The following is a 22,629-nucleotide window of genomic DNA, read 5'->3' as shown; positions in this document are numbered from 1 at the left end:
AGAGGGAAACTAACTTATTGAGAGTATGCTAAGTGCCAGACACTGTGCTAGATGCTCAACTTAATCCATTATCTCATAAATAATCTTTTTGCCGGTCATGAAATTGAGAACCAGGTGAAGGGATTTGCGCACAGTTACGCTGCTAATAAATGGCAAAGTTGGGAATTGAACTTAACCCAGGTATTTCTGGTTTCAAGCCCCAAACTCTTCCTACAATACTAAATTTTTATTTTCTAAGTTTGACATTTTTACATAGACTCTTAGGGTATTTAAGAGGATTTAGCATTGTGCCCTTGAATGAATTTGGGAAAGAAATAAGATTGTAAGCTCCATGAAGGCAGAGTTGTTTTCTGATCATTCACTGCTGTATCCACAGTTCATTCTTAGAACAGTGCTTGATAAAATTGTTGCATGGATCAATGCATGAAGTAATTTTATCATAGTTACTACTTCGCCTGGAATTCACCACTTCTAACTCTGTGCTTTTGGACAAGTTATTTAACCTCTCCATGCCTGTTTTCTCATTTGTAGGTTGGCAATACTACTTATTATTACTGTCCAATAGAGTTGTTGTGAGATTTACTTATTAGGTATGGATTATTCTAGAAATGACCAAAGAAATACACAATTTTAATTCATGTTAATAGTTTACATTTGCAAGAGAAGATTAATACGTAGGTATGAAGTAACTAAAGTAAGTATTTGTTTTGGAGGAAGACCTGAGTTGAAACACCCTTGCCTTCACCACATCCTCACTAGTTTTGCAGCTTTGGGTAAGGGTTCTTACTCATCTACAACATGGGTATAGAGACAGATTTACCTAAGAAGATTAAGAGGATTAAATGAAATAAAAATATATAAAATACTTAGCATAGTGTTTGGCACATATGCATTCAATAAATGGTAGCAGTGATAGTTGTTGATATTAATATTGTTATGGCTATCCAAGAGTGGATAATGTCACTCTCATCTTTCAGTGTAGAGTTGGGGGTGGGGTGGGTTGGAGCATACATGTGAAATCAGTAAATGAGGCAAGGTAATGTACGATGACAGGTAAAAGTGAAAATGAGTAATTCAGACTCCGCTGTAGAACTATTGTGAAACTGGAAGGATGGGTGGAGGTCACCCAATAAGAATTTGTCAGGGAAATGGGACTTCAGCTGGTCTTTGGAGGATGACTTGGATTTGCGTGGTCAGGGAGTATGGAAGGACTTGAGCAGAGGCTGGATTGAAGTTTTATGGAAGAAACTGCAGTGCAGAAAGCTTAAGTAAGTCAGATGTGAAGGAGCTGGGGCTAGAACCCAGGCATTTGGATCTCAGCATCCCTACTCCATTTTCTTTTTTATTTTCTTTTTTTATTTTTTTGTCTTTATTTTTTTAATATTACATTCAAAAAATATGAGGTCCCCATATACCCCCACTCCCCTCACCCCACTCTTCCCCCATAACAACAACCTCCTCCATCATCATGAGACACCCATTACATTTGGTTAATATATCTCCGAGCACCCCTGCACCCCATGGTCAATGGTCCACATCATAGCCCACACTCTCCCACAGTCCACCCAGTGGGCCATGGGAGGACATACAATGTCCGGTAACTGTCCCTGCAGCACTACCCAGGACAACTCCAAGTCCCAAAAACGCCCCCACATCTCATCTCTTCCTCCCACTCCCTACCCCCAGCAGCCACCATGGCCACTTTCTCCACACCAATGCCACATTTTCTTTGATTACTAATCACAATAGTCCACGAATAGAATGTCAGTAAGTCCACTCTAATCCATACTCTATTCCTCCATCCCGTGGACCTTAGAATGGTTGTGTCCACTCCACATCTACATCAAGAGGGGCTTAGATTCCAGATGGATGCTGGATGCAATTCTCCTGCTTTCAGTTGTAGGCACTCTTGGCTCCCTGGTGTGGTGGTTGACCTTCTTCACCTCCATGTTAGTTGAGTAGGGTAAGTCCAATAAACCAGAGTGTAGGAGTTGCAAGTCTGTTGAGGCTCAGGGCCTGGCTATCACATGGTCAGTCCAGAGATTCAGGTCCCCAAAGATTTACTTTTTTTTTTTTTTAAATTAATTTCCCCCCCCCCCCCCCAGTTGTCTGCTCTCTGTGTCCAGTCACTGTGTGTTCTTTCTGTGACCGCTTCTATCCTTATCAGTGGCACTGGGAATCTGTGTCTCTTTTTGTTGCGTCATCTTGCTGCGTCAGCTCTCCGTGTATGTGGCACCACTCTTGGGCAGGCTGCGGCCACTCCTTGAGCGTCGGGCTCCCCTACGTGGGGGACACCTGTGTGGCACGGCACTCCTTGTGCGCATCAGCACTGCGCATGAGCCAGCTCCACACAGGTCAAGGAGGCCCAGGGTTTGAACCTTGGACCTCCCATGTGGTAGGCGGACGCCCTATCCATTGGGCCAAGTCCGCTTCCCTTCCATTTTCTAAAAAGGGGTTGGTACAGTGAAATATCATTTCACACCTACTGGACTGGTCACTATTAAACAAACAGAAAATGACATGTGTTGGAGGGGATGTGGAGAAATAGGAACACTTATTCACTGCTAGTGGAATGTAAAATGATACAGCTGCTGTGGAAGAACAGTTTGGCAATTCCTCAGGAAACTGAGTATAGAATTGCCATATGATCTGGCAATCCTGCTACTAGGTATATACTTAGAAGATCTGAAAGCAGGGACTTGAACAGATATTTGCACACCGGTATTTGTAGTGGCATTATTTGCAATTGCCAAAAGATGGAAGTAACCCAAGTGCCCGTCAATTGATGAATGGATAAACAAAATATAGTATATACGTATGATGGGATATTCATCAGCAAGAAGAAATGAAGTCCTGATGCATGCAACAACATGGATGAACCTTGAAGACATTATATTGGGTAAAATAAAATAGACACAAAAGGACAAATACTCTATGATCTCACTAAAATGAACTAAATTTAATGAACAAACTCATGGAGTTAATAGGTTACCAGAAGACAAACTTAGAGTAGAGAATGGAGAACTGATAGTTTGTGCAGAATTTTTAATAAGGTTAACATGTGCATTTACAAATGTTTGGAAATGGATAGAGATAATGGTAGCACATTATTGTGAGTGTGATTAACAGTACTGAATCATGTCTGTGATTATGGTTGAAAGGGTAAGTTTGGGGTCATAGATGTTGCCAGAGAGAAAGCTAGAGGATGAGACATGGGACTGTATAACAGTGAACTTTGCTTTGGATGATTAATAGTATAAATATAAGAATGTTCTTCCAGGGACTAGATCAAATGTATGTATCTATTACAAGGTGTTAATAATAGGGGGGTATATGGAGAAAAATACACCTAATGGAAACTATGAACCATAGTAATAATAAATATTCTTCCATTAATTGTAACAGAGGTTCCACACTAATGCTAAGTGTCAATAATAGGAGAGTTTAAGGAGTATGGGAGTTTTCTTTTTGAGCAATTAAAATGTTCTAAAATAGGGGAACGGATGTGACTCAACCAATTGGGCTCCCATCTGCCATATAGGAGGTCTAGGTTTTGATGCCCAGGGCCTCCTGTTGAGGGCAAGCTGGCCCTGTGGTGAGCTGGCCCACGCGAAGTGCTGGTGCATGTGGGAATGTGGCCCCACGCAGGAGTACTGCCACGTGTGGGAAAGCCACCCCGTGCAGGAGTGTCAGCTGATGCAGAGAGCTGGTGCAACAAGATAACCCAACAGGAGACACAGAGGAGAGAAAATAAGAAGACATAGCAGAACAGGGAGCTGAGGTGGCTCAAGAGAGTAATTGCCTCTCTCCCACTCCGGAAGGTCCCAGGATTGGTTCCTGGAGCCGCCTAATGCGAGAATACAAGCAGACACAGAAGGATACACAGTGAATGGATGCAGAGAGTAGACAATGGGGAAGAAATAAATAAATCTTTAAAAAAAATAAAATGTTCTAAAATTGATTGTGGTGTTGAAAACAGTTCTGATTATACTGAGAGTCATTGATTGTACAGTTTGAATGAATTGTATGGTATGTGAATAAAATGGCTTTTGAAGAATAAATGGAAAGGAAAGGGGGTTGAGTGGCATCAGAATTGTGAAATGTCTTAGATTCCATTTTACTTTGAAGGCTTTTGAGCTGCCTTTGGCTTTTTCACATGCTTTCTGTATATTCAGCACCTCTGTCTTAAAATCTGTTACTTTTGGCTTCCAGGGCTCACTACTAAACAAGCAGCCTAAGCTGTTTTAAGCAATAAATATTTTTTGAGCTATGGACCATTTCATGGGAAAATAAAGAAGCATAGGCATTTCACTGGAATTAGTGTGATATACATGGAATTTTGGTGAGATTGGTCTAGTAATGTTTTATACGGGCAGGTTTAAAGAAGAGGAGGCTAGCAGTACTGTGAATGTGAAGTGTAAAGTTCTTAACTGTTAGACTTCAAAAAGTGGGTATATTTGAGAAATTTCTTTTTCCCCATTTATAAAATGAAGATAGTAATACCCACTTTCTTGACCAGCATAGTGCTAGGTACATAGTAGGGACTCCATAAATGTTAATTTCCTTATCTTCTTTTCCAACTGGTTAACCTTGAGTCATCTTAATTTCTTATAAAGTTGACTTCATGCTTAGAACCTGAGTAAGTGGTAATGTCATTGATCAGAACTTGGAAATAAAAAAGGATTGCGTGTGAACCTCATGTATGGAAATAACATATAAAACCTAGTAACTGATTACGTGGGGTGGAAGGAGAGAGTGAGACTATAGTAAGGAAAAAAGAGGCCATGATTTTGATTGCTTTTCTACTTATATAGGAGAATTTGAGAATGTGATGGAGTTCTTAAGGAGTTGAGAAGTGGATTTCAGTTTTGAGGCAGAAGATGAGGCCTCAGATATTGGGGGTTGTCTGTTTAGGAGAAATTGACTTGAAGAAATGGATAGGAGACATGAGGCACATAGTAGGGGCTCATAGTAGGCATGGAAATGTAATTTTGGGAGGCTTTAGTTTGAGGAGTCACTGAAACCATAAGGATGAGCCCTCTTCTACAAAGTGTGTATGGGTTCCAATTCCTTTAAACAAACCTCTTTGCTTGCTTTTCTGGTACTTCCTAAAATGGCATGGAAAGTCAAGTGGCAATCTGCCATCAGGTAGATAAGAGTTTTGGTAGAAGATGTGAGCAGGGAAGAAAGGTCCAATGCAGATTTTCAACTACATTGAAATTGATAATTTCATACTCTTTGGCTTGGTAGAGAATGAAGGAAAGCCAAGGTGAATGGACAGCTCCCTTTGGGAGCACTTTTCTGTTTGGCTACCTTATACCTGAAGTGTATTTTTCTTTTTCCGCTGGTTTGCTGAAAAATGATTTCTTTAATTGCTAATGTTTACAATAGCTATTGTACAGCTGAATTAAATAACTCTCTTAAGAGTATACTTTAGGCAGTAGTTCTTTAAAAAAGTGTTCTTTAAGGATCTTCTTATTCCTAGGCTTGAGTAATACTCTTAATGGAAAGTTCTCGTATGTTTCAAAGAGATACATTTATCTATAAATTTCCTTCCATATTGCTTTTCTGTTCCACTGTAAATTCTGGTTTTAAAATATCTACTTATTTCGTGCCAAATACAAGTGGTGGTTGTTTAATCTGGTTTGACCTGATAAGGTTCCTGTTAATCAAAATAAATAAATAAAAGCACAGGCTTCCCAGATGTTGGGGAGGAGCTGTTGGGTAATAGACACAATGGGCTGTAGTTCCTTACATGGCCATTTCTCTTTTTTCTCCTTTCAGTCCTCCTCCCTTTGTCCCCTTCACATTTTTTCCCCTTCTCTTTGACCTCTATTCCTGTTTTGCCACTACCACCCCATATACATTGCTTAGTTCATCCATAAGGTTTGGCATTATTAAAGTACTTTTTAAAAAAATCCTATTAGCATTTAAGAAGTTTCTTGGTATCCTAATCATTCTTATTTATTTATTTATTTATTTATTTCTCTCCCCTTCCCCTCCAGTTTTCTGCTCTCTGTGTCCATCCGCTGTGTGTTCTTCTGTGACTGCTTCTATCCTTATCAGCGGCACCGGAAATCTGTGTTTCTTTTTGTTGCGTCATCTTGTTGTGTCAGCTCTCCCTGCGTGCAGTGCCATTCCTGGGCAGGCTGCACTTTCTTTCATGCTGGGCGGCTCTCCTTACGGGGCACACTCCTTGCGCATGGGGCTCCCCTACTCGGGGGACACCCCTGTGTGGCAGGGCACTCCTTGCGCGCATCAGCACTGCGCACGGGCCTGCTCCAGACAGGTCAAGGAGGCCCGGGGTTTGAACTGCGGACCTCCCATGTGGTAGGCAAACTCCCTATCCATTGGACCAAGTTCCCTTCCCCTAATTATTCTTTATCACATCACTCATTTTTCTTAATAGCACTTTTCACCATCTGGAATTCACAGCCTTTTTTTTAAAGTTGATTGTCCTCCTCACCAGAATGTGAACTTCATGAGAACCAGAGTCTTTATTTTGTTCAGTGTTGATTCCCCAGCCCTGGCATGGAAAGGAGGCACACAGTAATTATTTACTAAATGACTGACCTTTAAGGCTGAGAATTTTGAAGACTGTGTTCTCTGCCTTATTTGCTACTCTGTGTTTATTAACTGAATGAATTAGTACTTAAATTAAAAAATCAAAGTAAAATATACTTCATGTGAATTTCTGCCAGTTCACATGTTTGGTCATGTGTCCTTGTACTGTTGGGACTTTCACCAACTTTTTATTTCATCTGGAGGTGTGAATTACTGCCAGTAGATCTTAATAATGAAGTAGTATTTAGGAATGTTTGGGAATAGTCAACCAAGAAACATAGACCGGAGAGCACTTTTGTATTTAAACAAATAAAGGGTAATGTTGGTTTAAGTGGTAGTGCCAATGTCTTATTGCAGGAAATTAAAAAGGAATGAAGAATATTACAATTTATGAATGGCATGCTCCGGTAGTTTTATACAAATACGTCATTAATGGTTTTTGCTAATTTTATGTATTTATTTTTAAAGTTTTATCAGATTTATTGAATGCTCTGGTTTTCTTTCTCCACTCAGTTCAAGGGTTATTACATTTATTTTTCTTGTGTGTATGTAATTTGTCTTGAATATATCCATAAGCATGAATAAGTCACATATTCTTGTTAATGAGAATAGAAGGCCTAGTTTTCTTGCCAGTTCAGGAGGCTTAATACTTATGGTTTCTACAGAGCTGATACTCTCAGCTTGTATTTGTTACTTGGGACAGGATGTGAGATTATGTTAGTTTTCTGTTTCCCAGAGAAAACAAGATCCTGGGAGATGAGAAGATCATAGAACCATGAGTCTTGAAGGGGATACTGCCTTGCAGTTTGAGAGTTTCTAAGCCCTGCAGGTATGGACCATGGAAGCATGTCATTACCCTCAGAGGCCTGTTAAAACTCACTCCTGAATGCTGAAGGCCAATGCTGGCAGGCTGTGTAGTGCCTCAGGAGAGATTTGCCAGGAAATCTGATTCTAGGACTACCTGAGTTTATGTGGTAGACCTGGGAATCCCTGATGTGCCTTAACAGCTTTCAAATTAGTTGTGTCACCCCACCAACCACAATTCCTCTCCCATTGTGAGACTTGAGGAAGAAATACCTAATCTTGTTAACCCATGAGTTGACCAGGATTTCTAGCAAACACTAATCTACTTTCTGTCTATGAATTTGCCCATTCTGGACATTCACATAAATGGAAATACACGATATGTGGTCTTTCGTGATTGGCTTTTTTCACTTAATATATTTTCATGGTTCATCCATGTTGTAGCATGGACTAGTACTTTATTCTTTTTTGTTACCAAATAATATTCCGTTGTATGGATATACTACATTTTGTTTATCCATTCATCAGTTATGGACATTTAGGTTGTTCATAGTTTGGGTCCACTATGAATAATGCTGCTATGAATATGAATAATGCTGCTTTCTCTTGGATATGTCTCTAGGAGTAGAATCGTTGCGTTGTATGGTAGCTCTCTGATTAACATTTGGAGGGCAAGCCATTACATGTTTTTTCTCTCTACAAATTTGATAGCCCTTTTTTTTTTTTTTTAAAAGGTACAGAGCCGGGGATTGAACCCCAGACCTCATATGTGGGAAGCTGGAACTCAACCACTGAGCCACATTGACTCCCTTGAGTTGTTTTTTTCGTTTGCCTGTTGTTGTTTTGTGTGTGTGTGTGTGTTTAGGAGGCACCGGGGACTGAACCCAGAACCTCCCATATGAGAAAAAGGCTCTTAACTGCTTGAGCCACATCTGCTTCCTGATAGCCTTTATTGTTTAGAGCAGTTGTAGGGTTACAAAAAAATTATGCAGAACGTACATAAGTTCCATATCCCTTCTCCACCACCACCACACAAAGTTTTCCCTATTAACATTTTGCATTAGTATGGTACATTTGTTAAATTGATGAACCAAGATTATTATAATTATATTATTAACCAAAGTCCATAGTTTACGTTGGGATTTACTCTTTGTGTTGTACATTTTGATTTTCACTGTGGTAACATACATGCAACATAAAATTTTCCATTTAACCACTTTCATGTATACAATTCAGTGAAAGCCATTGAATTAAAAAAATAGTTCTAGTAACTTATATACAACCTAAAATTTCCCCTTTTTTAACCACTTTCAAATACATAATTCAGTGGTGTTAATCATACTCACAGTGTTGGGCTACCATTACCAAAACTTTTTCATCACCCCAAACAGAAATCTGTACAAATTAAGCATTAACTCCTCATACCCTTCCCCCATTCCAACCCCTGGTAACCTGTATTCTGGTGTCTGACTCAATGAATTTGCCTATTCTAATTTCATATCAGTGAAATCATAGTTTTTGTCCTTATGTGACTCACTGTGATGCCTTCAAAGTTCACCTCTGTTATTGCATGTATCAGAACTTTATTCCTTTTTATGGCTAAATAATATGCCATTGAACATGTAGACCACATTTTGTTCATCCATCCATCCTTTGATAGATTTTGGGTTGCTTCCATCTTTTGGTGATTGTGGATAATGCTGCAGTGAGCATCAGGTGCAAATGTCTGCTTTCAGTCCCTACTTTCAGTTCTTTGGGGTATATACTTAGAAGTGGGATTGCCAGGTCATGCAATAATTCTATACTTAACTTTCTGAGGAACTGCCAAACTTTTCCACAGTGGCCGCACCATTTTACATTCTCACCAATGGGGAATAATGTTCCTGTTTCTCTCTATCTTCTTCAACACTTATTTTGCTTTTTTAAAAATAGTAGTCATCCTAGTGGGTGTGAAACGTATCTCATTGTGATTTTGATTTGCATTCCCTATTGGAAAGTCATTGAATTTTAAGTAGAAGAGACACGTGGTTGGACTCATGATTTCAGAAAGATTACTGAAGTAGCTTGAGGAGAATGCATTGGAGAGGACCAGAAGAAGGCAGAGAAATGGGTTAGTATGTTATTGCAATATCATTCCAGAGATGGGACGATTAGATGAGAGGAAGCCAGAGGTAAGGTGTGGGGAGAGGGAATGGAAGTAGACAAATGGGGTGACTGTGCAGAGATAGTAGTTACAGAACTTTGGAGTGTGGACTGGTCAGAGGAAGGGGTCAGAGGCAAGGCCAAGTCTATATAAGTAGAGAATAGTTTTGTCATTGGCAGGAGTAGGAGAAGGAACGCAAGCTACATTTTGCAGTTTACCCTCTAGTAAGTTGGGAGCTAGGTCACTGTTTATATGCAGCTCAGTCAACAGAGATCAAAGTTATAGCTTTGCCGTGCAATTGTTTTCATGAAATAAAGAACTTAGACTTGTTCTTTCTTTGTTAAAGAAGTGAGACTGTGTTAAAGAAGTGAGGTTTAGCAGATGACCTGCCTTAAAATTGACCAGGAGCTTTTTTGTGTGTATTAATTCAGTAGTCAATTAAGTATAGTTTAAAACCACTTTAATGTTAAAAAGATATTATTCTGAATATACAAAAGAAGGCTGTTGAATAAAATTATGGAAAAAGAAAGCAAACTATTGTTTTTCTTTAAGTGTCAGTTCATTTGATAAATGTGGGTTACCACAAGTATGGTGGCTTACCAAAAATTACCCTTCGGTAGCCTATGTTTGTAAACGGATACTTCTTCATTTCATAGAGTGATACCAATTAGGCTAAACTAAAATACTTCAAAGATTTTTGATTTGTTTGTTGGCTTGGGTTTCAACCTAATGCATGTTAATTGTTGAATTAGTAACCATCTTATGTTTGTTATATGTATTTCTAAGCAGTGTTTGGAAGAAAAAATACTCTTTCCATTTGCTACGGCAGTATTGAATAATGGAACATCGTGATCTTGCTAGAGGAGAATTTTCTGTTAGCATTACAGAATAATGTAATTAGGTACTATGTGGAACTTGAAAACATATTTAAATTTTTGTTCTGGCTGTGGTTTTATGCTTTCCTAAAATGTGGCCTGAAACAGTTTATTAGTAAATAGGCTGAATTGCTTTCTTTGGCAAGTACATTTCAGTATTAAATCCAAGTAAAAATACAAATATTTACTTTAAAAAATCGTTTGGTGTGGTGATATTTTTACCATGGCCATTGACACTTTAGTGAAATGTTAGGGCAGTGCTAGATTGGACCCTGTTTGTTTGTTTTTGGAGGTACCGGGGCTGAGAATTGTACCTGGGACCTCATATGTGGGAAGCCGGCACTCAACCACTGAGCTATACCAGCTCCCTTTTTAAAATTTTATCTTGTTTTTTTATTTATTTTTTATATATTATTTTATTTTTTGGACCCTGTTTATTTAAAGACCAAGAGAGGGAAGGAGAGAAGGTAGAGTTAATTTAATGCCTGTTATGTGCCACTGTATTTGGTATACCAGTATATCCCTTTTTTATTCTTCAACTCAGTGAAGAAGTTTATATTATATCTGCTTTTGTAGCAAGAAAAATAATTAAAAAGTTAGGTTACTTATTCCAGGCCACACAGCAAGTAAATTGCTAAACTGGGATTAAAACAAAACTTGTGCCTACAGGTCATATTCTTTCTACTACATCTTACTGCTTATCTTAAATATGAACAATTTTATTTAATTACAGAGCTTTTAAAATAAATTGAGTTTATTAAAAATGAGTACTATGTGAATTCTGGATATGACAAATTGAAATTGGGGATTAGATTTTAGGTGCAGCATTGGTCCTTGAGTTCTTTCGTTGGCATTATCGAGTAGCAAGTTAAGATATCTTAGGTCTGGAATCAGCCTTCTTGGCTCCATTTATTAGTTGTTTTTAATAAATTCTTAATTTCTGTTTTCATCAGTATCCTCCCTCTAAAATGAACATCATATTAGTACCTCATGGAAGAGCTATGCAGATTAAATGAGTTAATGCATGTAGAGGGTTTAACGTAGAGCCTGGTATAAGCTAAGTGCTCAATATGTATTTACTTTTATTGTTATTTATTATATTATTCATGAATTCTGATAAGATGGTGGTAACTTAGAAATTTAAAAAAAGTCATCTTTTGATTGATCTTAAGGAGCTGTTATTTTAATGCAGTGTAGTGGTTTGATATTATTGATGAATTCCAAAAAGAAATATTGGATTATGTTTGTAATCTGATCTGTACCTGGGCATGATTGAGTTATGATTAGGGTGTTGAGTCCCCACCCACCAAGGTGTGGGGACTCACAGATAAAGGGCATGGTGAAGAACAGAGTTGGGGGTGTTTGATGTTGGACTTTTCATGTTGGAGTTTGATGCTGAAGCCTTAAGCTGGAGCCCTGGGAAATAAGCTCACAGAGGAAACAGAAGCAAGCCCCAGGAAGAGAGAAACCCCTGAGCCCAGGAAAAAGAAACTTGAGGAAGGGAGGAACCCAGGAAGCCTGAACCCTCACAGACATTGGCAGCCATCTTGCTCCAACACGTGGTAATAGACTTTGGTGAGGGAAGTAACTTATGCTTTATGGCCTGGTATCTATAAGCTCCTGCCCTAAATAAATACCCTTTATAAAAACCAATTTCTGGTATTTTGCATCAGCACCCCTTTGGCTGACTAATACATGCAGTATTAGATGATTGTATGAAAAATTGTATATAAAATCCTTAGCTTATGTGTAATTGCCTTTACAAAACAAAAACTCTGACTGGAGCTTTACATACACAAATTATCCTACAAATACTTGCACAAATTGGGGAAGATGTGTGCTTAAGGATGTTGACTGCTACATTGTAATAGCAAAAAAGCTGGAAATAACCTAAATGACCAGAGTAGGTGACAAAAAAATTATGATACAAACATATAATGAAATAATAGACAATTGTTAAAAGGGCATATACTAGGGAAGCGGACTTGGCCCAGTGGTTAGGGCATCCATCTACCGGAGAGGTGACACAAGATGATGCAACAAAAAGAAACACAGATTCCCATGCTGCTGACAACAACAGAAGCGGATAAAGAAGAAGACGCAGCAAATAGACACAAAGAACAGACAACCGGGGGGGGGGGGGGGGGGGGGGGAGGGGAGAGAAATAAATAAATAAATAAATCTTAAAAAAAAAAAAAGGGCATATACTAAAGAAGTACAACAAAGCTGGAAGACTTACACACTCAGATACCAAGACCTATACTAATCAGAACAGTAAATATATTGTATATTATATTATAGTAGTATAGTAATTAGGACAATATGATATTGGTACAAGGATAGACAAACTGGCCGATGAGAATGGTGTTCAGAAATCGACACACACGTATACAGCCACTCAATTTAGGGCAAAGGCAACATTTTGTAATGCATTCACTTGCATTTAGAATATGTACATAACTTCTGTAAACCAGTAAGAAAGACTAGTCACAAAAGAGGATAGTCAAATGGCCAATAAATACATGAAAAGGTTCTCAACTTATTTGTCATCAGGGGAATACAAATTAAAACTGCAGTGTGATATTTAATGTTAAAAGATTAGATGTTGTCCCCCTAAGATCAGGAACAAGGCAAGGATATACTCTCTCACCACTCCTATTCAGCATTGTACTGGAGGTCCTAGACAGTGCAGAAAGACAGGTAAAATGAATAAAAGACATACAGATTGGAAAGGAAAACTTTATTCACAGATGACATGACCATATATGCAGAAAATCCTCAGGATCCTACTAAAAAGCTTTTGGAACTAATAAGTTAATTTAATAAGGTTATAGACTTCAAGATCAGTATATAAAAATCAATAGTGTTTCTAAATATTAGCAATGAACAATTGGAAAATTAAATGAAAAAAATACATTTATTTATTAAGGCATCTAAAATCATGAACTGGGAAGCAGATGTGGCTCAAGCATTTGAGCTCCCACCTACCACATGGGAAGTCCCAGGTTGGGTTCCCGGTGCCTCCTAGAGAAGACGAACAAGACAGCAAACTGGCGCGATGGGCTTGTGTTAGGAGCTGATGCAACAAGATGACACAAAAGGTGCAACAGGCTGGTGTGGTGAGCTGATGCAACAAGGTGACGCAACAAGGAGACATAAAGAGGATACACAATGAGAGATACATCAAAGCAGTGAGTGGAGGTGGCTCAATTGCTTGAGTGACCTCTTGCATGGGAGGTCCTGGATTTAGTTCCCGGTCCCTCCTAAAGAAAAGACTAGCAGACACAGCATACAACAAATGGACACAGAGAGCAGACAGCAAGCACAAACAGTGAGCAAGGGGGAGGAATGAATAAAATACATCTTAAAAAATATATATATAAAAGCACGAACTACTTAGGGATAAGTTTAACAAAACATTGACAACTACAAAAGATTGCTGAGAGAAATTAAAGATTTATATAAAAGTGGGAAACAACCCAGATATCCATCAAGTGAATGTATAAACAAAATGTAGACTCTTTGTAGAATGGAATATTCAGTAATACAGGAACAATCTACTGGTATATACAAAACATGGATAAATTTCAAAATCATTATGATGAGTCAAAGAAGCCACATACAGAAGAGTACATACTGTATGGGTTCTTCCCATTTACAAAATTCTGAAAAATGGGAAGCATTCTTTAGTGACAAAGTAGATAAATGGTTTCCTGGGGCAGTCTGTCCTGGGGACAGACTACAAAGAAACTTTTTGGGGTGTCGAAGAGTGGCTCCTCACACACGGAGAGCTGACGTAGCAAGATGCACAACAAAAAGAGACACAAATTCCTGGTGCCACTGACAAGAATACAGGCGGACCCAGAAGAACACACAGTGAACGGACATAGAGAGCAGACAACTGTGTGTGTGTGTGGGGGGGGTGGGCGGGAAAGGGGAGAGATAAAAAAATAAAAAATAATTTAAAAAATCTTTTTAAACTTTCCATTGACTAGGAAATTATATTTGCACCTATTCATGAAGCTTCTCATTGGTTGGCATGTTCATGGGTGGAATTTGCTTTTAGTGGATGGATCGTTGCTTTCCTTGGGTGGCCCTAGTTAAATAGCCTCCATGAACTCGATGATAGAGTTATTAGAGCTGGGAGGACTCACAGGGATTCATTTGGTTCAGTGGTTTTTGTTTTGGTTGAGATGAGATTCATATAACAAAATTAACCGTTTTAAAATGAACAGTTTAGTAGCATTTAGTACAGTCACAATGTTGTGCAACTACCACCTGTATCTACGTTCAAATGATAAGGTGGATTTGTTGTTGTTTGGAGCTGATTTTTTTTTTTTTTAATAATTGAGTTAAAACTCAGTAACATAAAATTTACATTTTTATCTATTTTAAAGTATATATTTCAGTGACTCCCAGAACATTTTCATCACCCCCCAAGAAAACTTTAAGCAGTCACTCTGCATTGCCCTTCTCCCCGGCACTTGGTAACTACTAATCTGCTTTCTGTGTCTACAGATTTACCTATTCTGGACATTTCATATAAATGGAATCATACAATATGTGGCTCTTTGTATCTAGTTCCTTTTACATAACAATGTTTTCAATTTTGTGATACATGTTGTAACATGTAACAGTACATCTTTCCTATTTATGGCTAAATAATATTTTGTTGTATGGATATATCATTTTCTTTATCCATTCGTTAGTTGATGGACATTTGGGTTCTTTCTACCTTTTAGCTATTGTGGAAAATGCTGCTATGAAAATTTGTATACCAGCTTTTTTCGGAGCACCTGTTTTCAATTCTCTTGGGTATGTACTCAAGGTTGGAATTACTTGGTCATGGTGTATAATCTTTTTAATATGCTGCTGGATTCAGTTTCTAGCATTTTGTTGAGGATTTTGCATGTATACTCAATGGGGATATTGGTCTGTAGTTTTCTTTTCTTGTGCTGTCTTTGTCTGACTTTGGTATCAGGGTAATACGGGCCTTAAAGAATGAGTTAGGAAGTATTCCCTCCTCCTCTATTTTTTGGCAGAGTTTGAGAAGGATTGGTGGTGTTTTTTAAACATTTGATAGAATTTACCAGTGAATCCATCTGGTCGTAGATTTTTTGGTTTTTGGAAATTTTTTTTTTTACTGATTCAATCTTGTTGCCTATTAAGATTTTCTATTTCTTCTTCAGTCAGTTTGGCAGTTGGTATGTTTCTAGGAATTTGTCCATTTCATCTAGGTTATCTAATTTGTTGGCAAGAACAATCGTTCATAATATCTTCTTAAAAGCCTTTTTATTTAAGGTCAGTAGTAATGTTCCCAGTTTATTACTGACTTTAGTAATTTGAATTTTCTCTAAAAGTTTGTCATGTTTGTTAGATCTTTTCAAAGAATCAACTTTGGGTTTCATTGAGTCTATTGTTTTTCTGTTTTCTGTTTTGTTTACCTCTACTCTAAATTTTATTTCCTTCCTTTTACTCAATTTGAGTTTGCTCCTTTTATAGTTCAATAAGGTAGAAGTTTAGGTTATTGATTTTTTTAAAAATTTAATTAATTAATTTATTTCTCCTGCCCTGCCTTGTTGGTTGCATTTGCTGTGTCTGCTTGTTGTGTGCTTGTCTTCTTTCTCAGGAGGCCCCGAGACCTCTGTTATGTGAGGGAGGTGCCTAATAGCCTGAGCCACCTCCACTCCCTGCCCTGTTGTGTCCCCCATTATGTTTTCCTCATGTCTCTTGTCGCCACGCCTGTCCATCGTGTTAGCTCGCCGTGCCTGCCCATTGTGTCAGCTCACTGTCTTGTTCATCTTGCTTGTTTTCTTTAGGAGGCACCAGAAACTGAACCTGGGACTGCCCATGTGGGAGGTGGGAGCTCAATTGCTTGAGCCACATCTGCTTCCCAAGTTACTGATTTTTGAGGTCTTTCTTCTTTTTTAACATAGGCATAGCTATACATTTCCCATGGAGCACTCCCTTTGGTATATTTTGTTTTCATTTTCATTCACCTGCATGTATTTACTAATTTGTCATGTGATTTCTTCTTTGACCTGCTGGGTAAGAGTATATTTTAAAATTTCCATGTAACGTGTGAGTTTTCCTGTTGTCCTTCTGTTGATTTCTAACTTCATTCCATTTTGGTTAGAGAAGATACTTTGTGTGACTTCCTCACTTAAAATTTATTAACACGTGTTTTGTGGCCCAATAGATGTTCTATCCAGGAGAATGATCCACGTGCCCCTGAGAAGAGTGTGTGTTCTGCTGTTGGTGGGGGGAGTGTTCAGTATATCTGTTAGATTGTTGGTTTATCGTGCTATTCAAGCCTTGACTTTCCTTGTTTATTTTTTGTCTAGTTGTCCTATCACCAGTGGTTTTTAAAAATGTCTTTAAAATACCCTAACAGTTGCCTCTGGGTAGATGTAGGTACGTAGAAGAAGGTGGGGGAGACTGAGCAAGTGGAGTTCTAGTGAAGACTCCAGTGTTCCCTGAGCCCCACCCCCATCTTCACCCCCACCCCAGCAGAATGGCTTCACTTTGATCTGTTTTGTATGTTTATTTTCTGTGTAACATTTTGTTGGGGAAAAAAATTTTACTCCTTCGAAAAGGGCTGATAACCACTAATCTGTTTCAACAGAAAAATTGACGCCTAGGGGGTGAGACTTGTTCCCTAGGGTCATTCATGTAGTGTGATTTGTTTGGAACCAGTTTCTTCCCGTGTCCTGGATATTTGGACATATTTGTTCAAGAGACTGCTGTTTTACTGGTCTTCTGGTTCCAATTTGTCTCTCGTCCTGGATTTGCCCCAACCATCAGAGTTCATACATATGTACCCCCCTCCACCTTCCCTGCCTATTGCTGCCCCATAAATTTGTTTGGAGTTCGGTTCAAGATATTGTTTCTACTGAATGTGACTCTTTCCTATTTTGGTTCCTTTGATTATACTGAAGACTATTCCTAACTAAAAGATAGCCATTTAGAATCATAACATGTAACAAGGGAGTTCATTTACCATCAGTTTTCAAAATGTAGTCTCTGGAGCCCTGGGCTTTGTGGGGCTCATCTGCGACAAGGGTGGGGTTCAGGAGGTAGGGCCTGGATGCTACCTGGGCTCCTCAAACAGCAGCTTAGTTTTTATCTATTGAATATACTGGACTTCCACAGTAGATTTCTGTGGTTAGAAAGAAAGAAAGGGAAGGGAATTGTGAAAACCACTGATTTAGCCCGAATTCTCTCACCATAAGGATGAGGGAACCCAGAGCTTGAGATGTGAAGCTCTTTTAATTGGAGAAGGAATAGTGGAAAGAAGAGTGGGTGGGCCTAGTGCCAAGTGATCTTGGCACAATTACTGGGTTCTCTAGTTTGTGTTTCATTTACAGATTTGGGGTACTAGTACCTATGTAACTTTGGTTAGTTTGATATTGTTTTGGTGAGTTCTAGGATGAGATAATGGATGTAAAAGCATTTTGTAAATTGAAAACCCCCTAGACCAGTGGTTCCCAATGGGGGCAATTGTCTCCCTGCTTCCCTCCCTCCAAGGGATATTTGGCAATATTTGGAGACATTTTGGGTTGTTAAACTTGGAGAGGGGTGCTACTAGCATCTGGTGGATAGAGGCTAGAGATGCTTCTAAACATCCTATAATGCACAGGACAGTACCCACAGCAAATAATTATTTGGCCCAAAATGTCAGTATTGTCGAGGTTGAGAAACCTCGCCCTTGACAATGAGACTACCCAGGACTTCAGGCTCTCTAGCCATAGCCCTTTCAAACTGTAATGCACAACACAGGGTCATGTATTCATACATCAATATGCACATATTCTTTCAGCAACTAAAAATGGGATGGGAAGTGAGGAGGAGATAAAACAAAAGAAAAAGAAAAAACAAGTCCATAATTAGAATTACTTTAAAGAAAACATAGCCATAATTTTTAGGTCTTAAAAAAAAACAAAAAACAAATATATACTTGTTAAAAAAAAAAGCAGACAAACTGAATTATTTATAAAGTAAAAGTCTGTTTGAATCAAGGTAACTTAACAATTAACAATATTTCTTTTCTTTTTTTTTTTTTTTCAATACCATAGTGTTTGTTTAGATTTTATTTTTGTGTTCTTGTTTTTATGGTGGTTGTTTGAAACCTCATTATGCAGGGACAAAAAGTAGGAGGGTACAGACCTAGGGTGTGGCCCTCACATGGTGAACAGCTCGAGGGAGGTCAAAGGAAATAAAAGCCAGGAACCATAGTACAAATTCTGCCCAGCTGTTAACTTCTTGACTCTCCGGATCTTTTGAAGAGCATCATGTTAAGACCCTTAAAACCCTTCATTTACTTTCCATTATTTTTAGGTGAACGTTCTTTTGTTTCGTTTTGTTTTTTGAAATCCTTGTGGTTGAGCTACAAGGTCCTACATGATTTATCTACCTTCAGTTCCAACCATGCTTCCAGGAATGCCCCCATCTCCAGCCACACTGACCTTTCAGCTCTTGCCAGTTCCCTAGTCACCTCGCTCAAGGCTTCTGTGATTGGCTCTCTCCTCCTTTCCTCCCATCCCCACATTCATTCCTCCCATTTCAGCCTAAAGTCACTTCCTCAGGGAGGCCTCCTCTAAATAAGGTCTTTCTATTATATACTTTTTATTGCAACTTAACTACATAGCACATATTAGAATTGTAATTACATGTGTCTATTTCTGCCATTAGGCAGTAATCACCAGGAGTGCAGAGTATCAAAAACCTTTAAAGTGTATCATCAGGGAGCTGCTTGTGGCTCCATGGTTGAGTGCCGGCTTCCCACTTCCGAGGTCTCCGGTTCATCCTCCGCTCCATTACCGTGAATGTCTCCATGAAGGACTGGAAGTCCTCAGAAATTCCTTGCCTGGAAGGAAACAAAAGGATGCCTGTTGTTTGGTTTTGATTGCATTTTCAGCCTTCTCCTGAATAAAAGAACCCTGCGAGAGAAGGTCCTTCTCTTTGCCCACATCTGGATTCCTAAGGTGCTGAGCAGTATTGGCGAGCCTCATCCTCCAATATAAACATGGAGGACCAAATTCCAATGGGGCTTCTGATCAATATTTTCATTCTTAAAAGTGGGAACTGGAAAAAGTGATTTTCATGTTCTTTAGACAGCAAGAAAGGAACAAGAACTAAAAAACTTAAGTACAAATTAGAAAAAAATTGAGGAGAGTCTCTTGGTTGTTAAGTGAGGCTATAGGTAGGTGGTCTTAGAAGACAGTTGGTCCCACATCAATGGGGAGACAAGTAGAATGGTGCAAGGCAGGCACTGGGAGAGAGTACAGGTTGGGTCATCAGGAAGCAGTGTGGCCAAGATGCCTGTTTAAAATTACATAGACTTTTCTAACTCACTTCAATCATGTATCTACAGGTAGAGAAAATTAAGACTATTTGATTAATAGTTAACAGTATATTTGGGAGGACTTGAAATCCAGTGCTCTTACTTCAATTTTCTTTATCCAACCTAAACCTGCATTAGAATGTCTAGGATAATTTATAGTTATTGTAGCATTCTGACATATTTGTTGACAGATTTGTAGACTTACTTTACTTAGACAAATGTTTACAAGTTAGAACAAATGTTTCTGATTGTTTGTCAGAACCTGCACATATAAACCTTGGAATTCCTGTTTGATAGATTTTAAATGATTAACTGAAATAAATGATTTAAGTAACATAATTCACTTTTTACTAAGGAAGGTAGTCCTAAAAAGGCAGCTAGTTTCTTGGCATCATTTCAGATGACTAAATTGAAATCCATTAGTTGTAGTAATTTAAAATTTTTATTTATTTATTTATTTAACCTTTTTTGCCACAGACCTCTACATGACCAACCTTGATCTTGTAAGCTCATAAATATCCCATTGCAATTAGAAGCAAAAATACAATATATTATTGTACCAATCATGTATTTTGTCATGACACTAGAATAAATGTTTCTAATCTAATGTATTCCCAGAAAAGATTGGCTGTGACCATTGAAAAATAACTTAATTTTCAACTTGTTCCAACTGCAATTTGAGATTTATTTATTTTCAGCTCATAACTTCTACTTTAGAAGACTTTTCCTTTAGTCAGATTTGAAAATTAAATTCGTGGTTTCTTAATATATGCAAATACAGTGATTTGGAGAGGTTTATTATGGGAATTTATAGAGTAGTGGTGCCTTTAAGAAAGACTGTAGAATATTACTATAAGGTCAACTGGGTAATGTATCCTAGTCTTAGGATCTTTGACAATTTATTAGAGCCAGATTTGAGTAGCAAAAAGAAAGTTGCTTGCTCACAGAGGAAGGCCTCAAAATGCAGGCAGGTGCTTAAAACATCTTTGCAAATGCTGACTTGGCATAATCATCAATACTTTAGATGCAAAACCATTGGAATACTTTTTAAATATCTGGCCTCTTTTCTACCTCCCTTTATCTTTTGATAAAAAGAATATTTGTAAATTACTTTGAAACCTTTTCATGAAATAGGATAATTAAATTCCAAGTATTCATCAGAATGCAATTGAAATCCTTTGACCAACATACCACATAGCAATAACAACAACAACAAAAAAGGTGAGAGATGGGGCAGAGGGATGCACCCAAGTGTATGTAAAGAAGCTAACAGATCTGAATATTAAATGGATTTCTGGCTCCTATTTTTCTAACCTGAAGACTGGAAAGCCTTGAAATAACAGGCTCTTGTTATAGACTCAGTACATTTTTAGAGTTGAGGGTAGAACCAAAATGGAGTGAGCAAGGAAAGGTGACTTGAAGTAGTGACATTTAAACTGTGTACTCCTGGGTTGCTTTCTGTCCTCTGATCATCCCAGACAGCTGATAACACGTCTCCTGTGCTGACCTGAAAGCTCCTAAAGAACAAGGGTTCCTGCCTTTTTTAAAAGGTCTTTGAATTTCTAGCTCATAGTTATGTTCAATAAATGTTGAATGAAGAAACAAATCTGCTGTCCTGTATGCTTATGAATATTAAGGATCCAGAGGACTATAGTGTACATATTTCTTCATTAGGTTGGGTGAGGTGAATGTCACGCTCATAGGTTCAATGTCATGCTCATCCTCAGAGATCTTACCAACAGATTTTTCTGGGTGCTGGGCTTACATTAGTGCCCTCCCTCCCCAAATACTCCCTGCCTTCACGGGGTTTATGTTCTTGTGAGGGAGACAAGCAGTAAATGAAAAAATTTATGATACTGGTAATGATAAGAACTCTGAAGAAATGTAAAGCAGAGTACAACATTTTGTGATCTGCATTTAACAAATTGCTTTTTTAAAAGAGGCAATCATAAGAGTACCTAATAGCATATAGCATTGTGATTGAATTGGATTGGTTTATTTAATTCTTCACAACTGTCAACTTTATTTCAGTAAGATTGAATATATGGAGTACATGGAGTACAAAGGAACCACATTCCTTTTTTTTTGTATTTGTATTTATTTTTACTTTTACATAGGGCATTTTCAAACATTTCTGGTAAAGCTAAAATTTCCGCTCTTCCCCATACCCCAGAGTTTCCCATGCTTGGTGTGCATCCTTTCAGACCTTTTCACAAACTTTTTCAGACCATTTACGTCCATATATACCACATTCCTTGTTTTTTAAAAAAGAAATTCCATTTCATCCTTGTGGTTTTCTGGATTGGCTCTTCTAGATACCTTGTAACAGAGAGGTTTAGGAGTGGCTGTCAGCGATACATTGTCAATTGTACCTTTTTTTAAAAGATTTATTGTTTTATTTATTCATCCCCCCCATCATTGTTGGGCTCACTGTTTGCTCACTGTGTCTGTTCTTTGTGTGCTCTCTGTGTCTGCTCGTCTTCTTTTTAGGAACCACCAGGAACTGAACCTGGGACGTCCCATGTAGGAGGGAGATGCCTAATCACTTGAGCCATCTCCACTCCCTGCTTGTATGTCTCTCATTGTGTTTCTTCATTGTATCTCCTTATATCATCCTGTTGAGTCATCTTGTTGTGTCAGCTTGCTGTCTTGCCTATTTTCTTTAGTAGGCCCTGGGCACCGAACCTGGGACCTCCTATGTGGTAGGCAGGCACCCAACTGGTTGAGCCACTTCCGCTTCCTTCAGTTGTATCTTATTTGTGTATTTTACTAACTATACTATTTAGGAATTTCAGCTTTGGGATGAAATAGGCAACAATTTGACTTTTCATTTGAAAGGAGTCACTCTTTCCAGCTAGGGTGTAAGTAACATTGACACTCCTGTAGTAAACTTGACATCC

At 38.4% G+C, this 22,629-nt stretch overlaps 1 non-coding gene across 1 annotated transcript in view; it reads left to right on the top strand.

Moving 5' to 3' along the window:
- MICOS10 (mitochondrial contact site and cristae organizing system subunit 10) overlaps positions 1-22,629 on the top strand; it is a 39,979-nt gene that overhangs the window by 1,065 nt on the left and 16,285 nt on the right. The window contains exon 2 of the transcript XR_011649738.1: positions 15,129-15,201. This is a non-coding gene — a transcript (mitochondrial contact site and cristae organizing system subunit 10). The remainder of the gene's footprint in view (positions 1-15,128; positions 15,202-22,629) is intronic.

The sequence above is a fragment of the Dasypus novemcinctus genome, chromosome 9 (genome assembly GCF_030445035.2).
Source record: "Dasypus novemcinctus isolate mDasNov1 chromosome 9, mDasNov1.1.hap2, whole genome shotgun sequence".
Classification (NCBI taxonomy): domain Eukaryota; kingdom Metazoa; phylum Chordata; class Mammalia; order Cingulata; family Dasypodidae; genus Dasypus; species Dasypus novemcinctus.
This window is presented reverse-complemented; position numbering and strand designations above follow the sequence as displayed.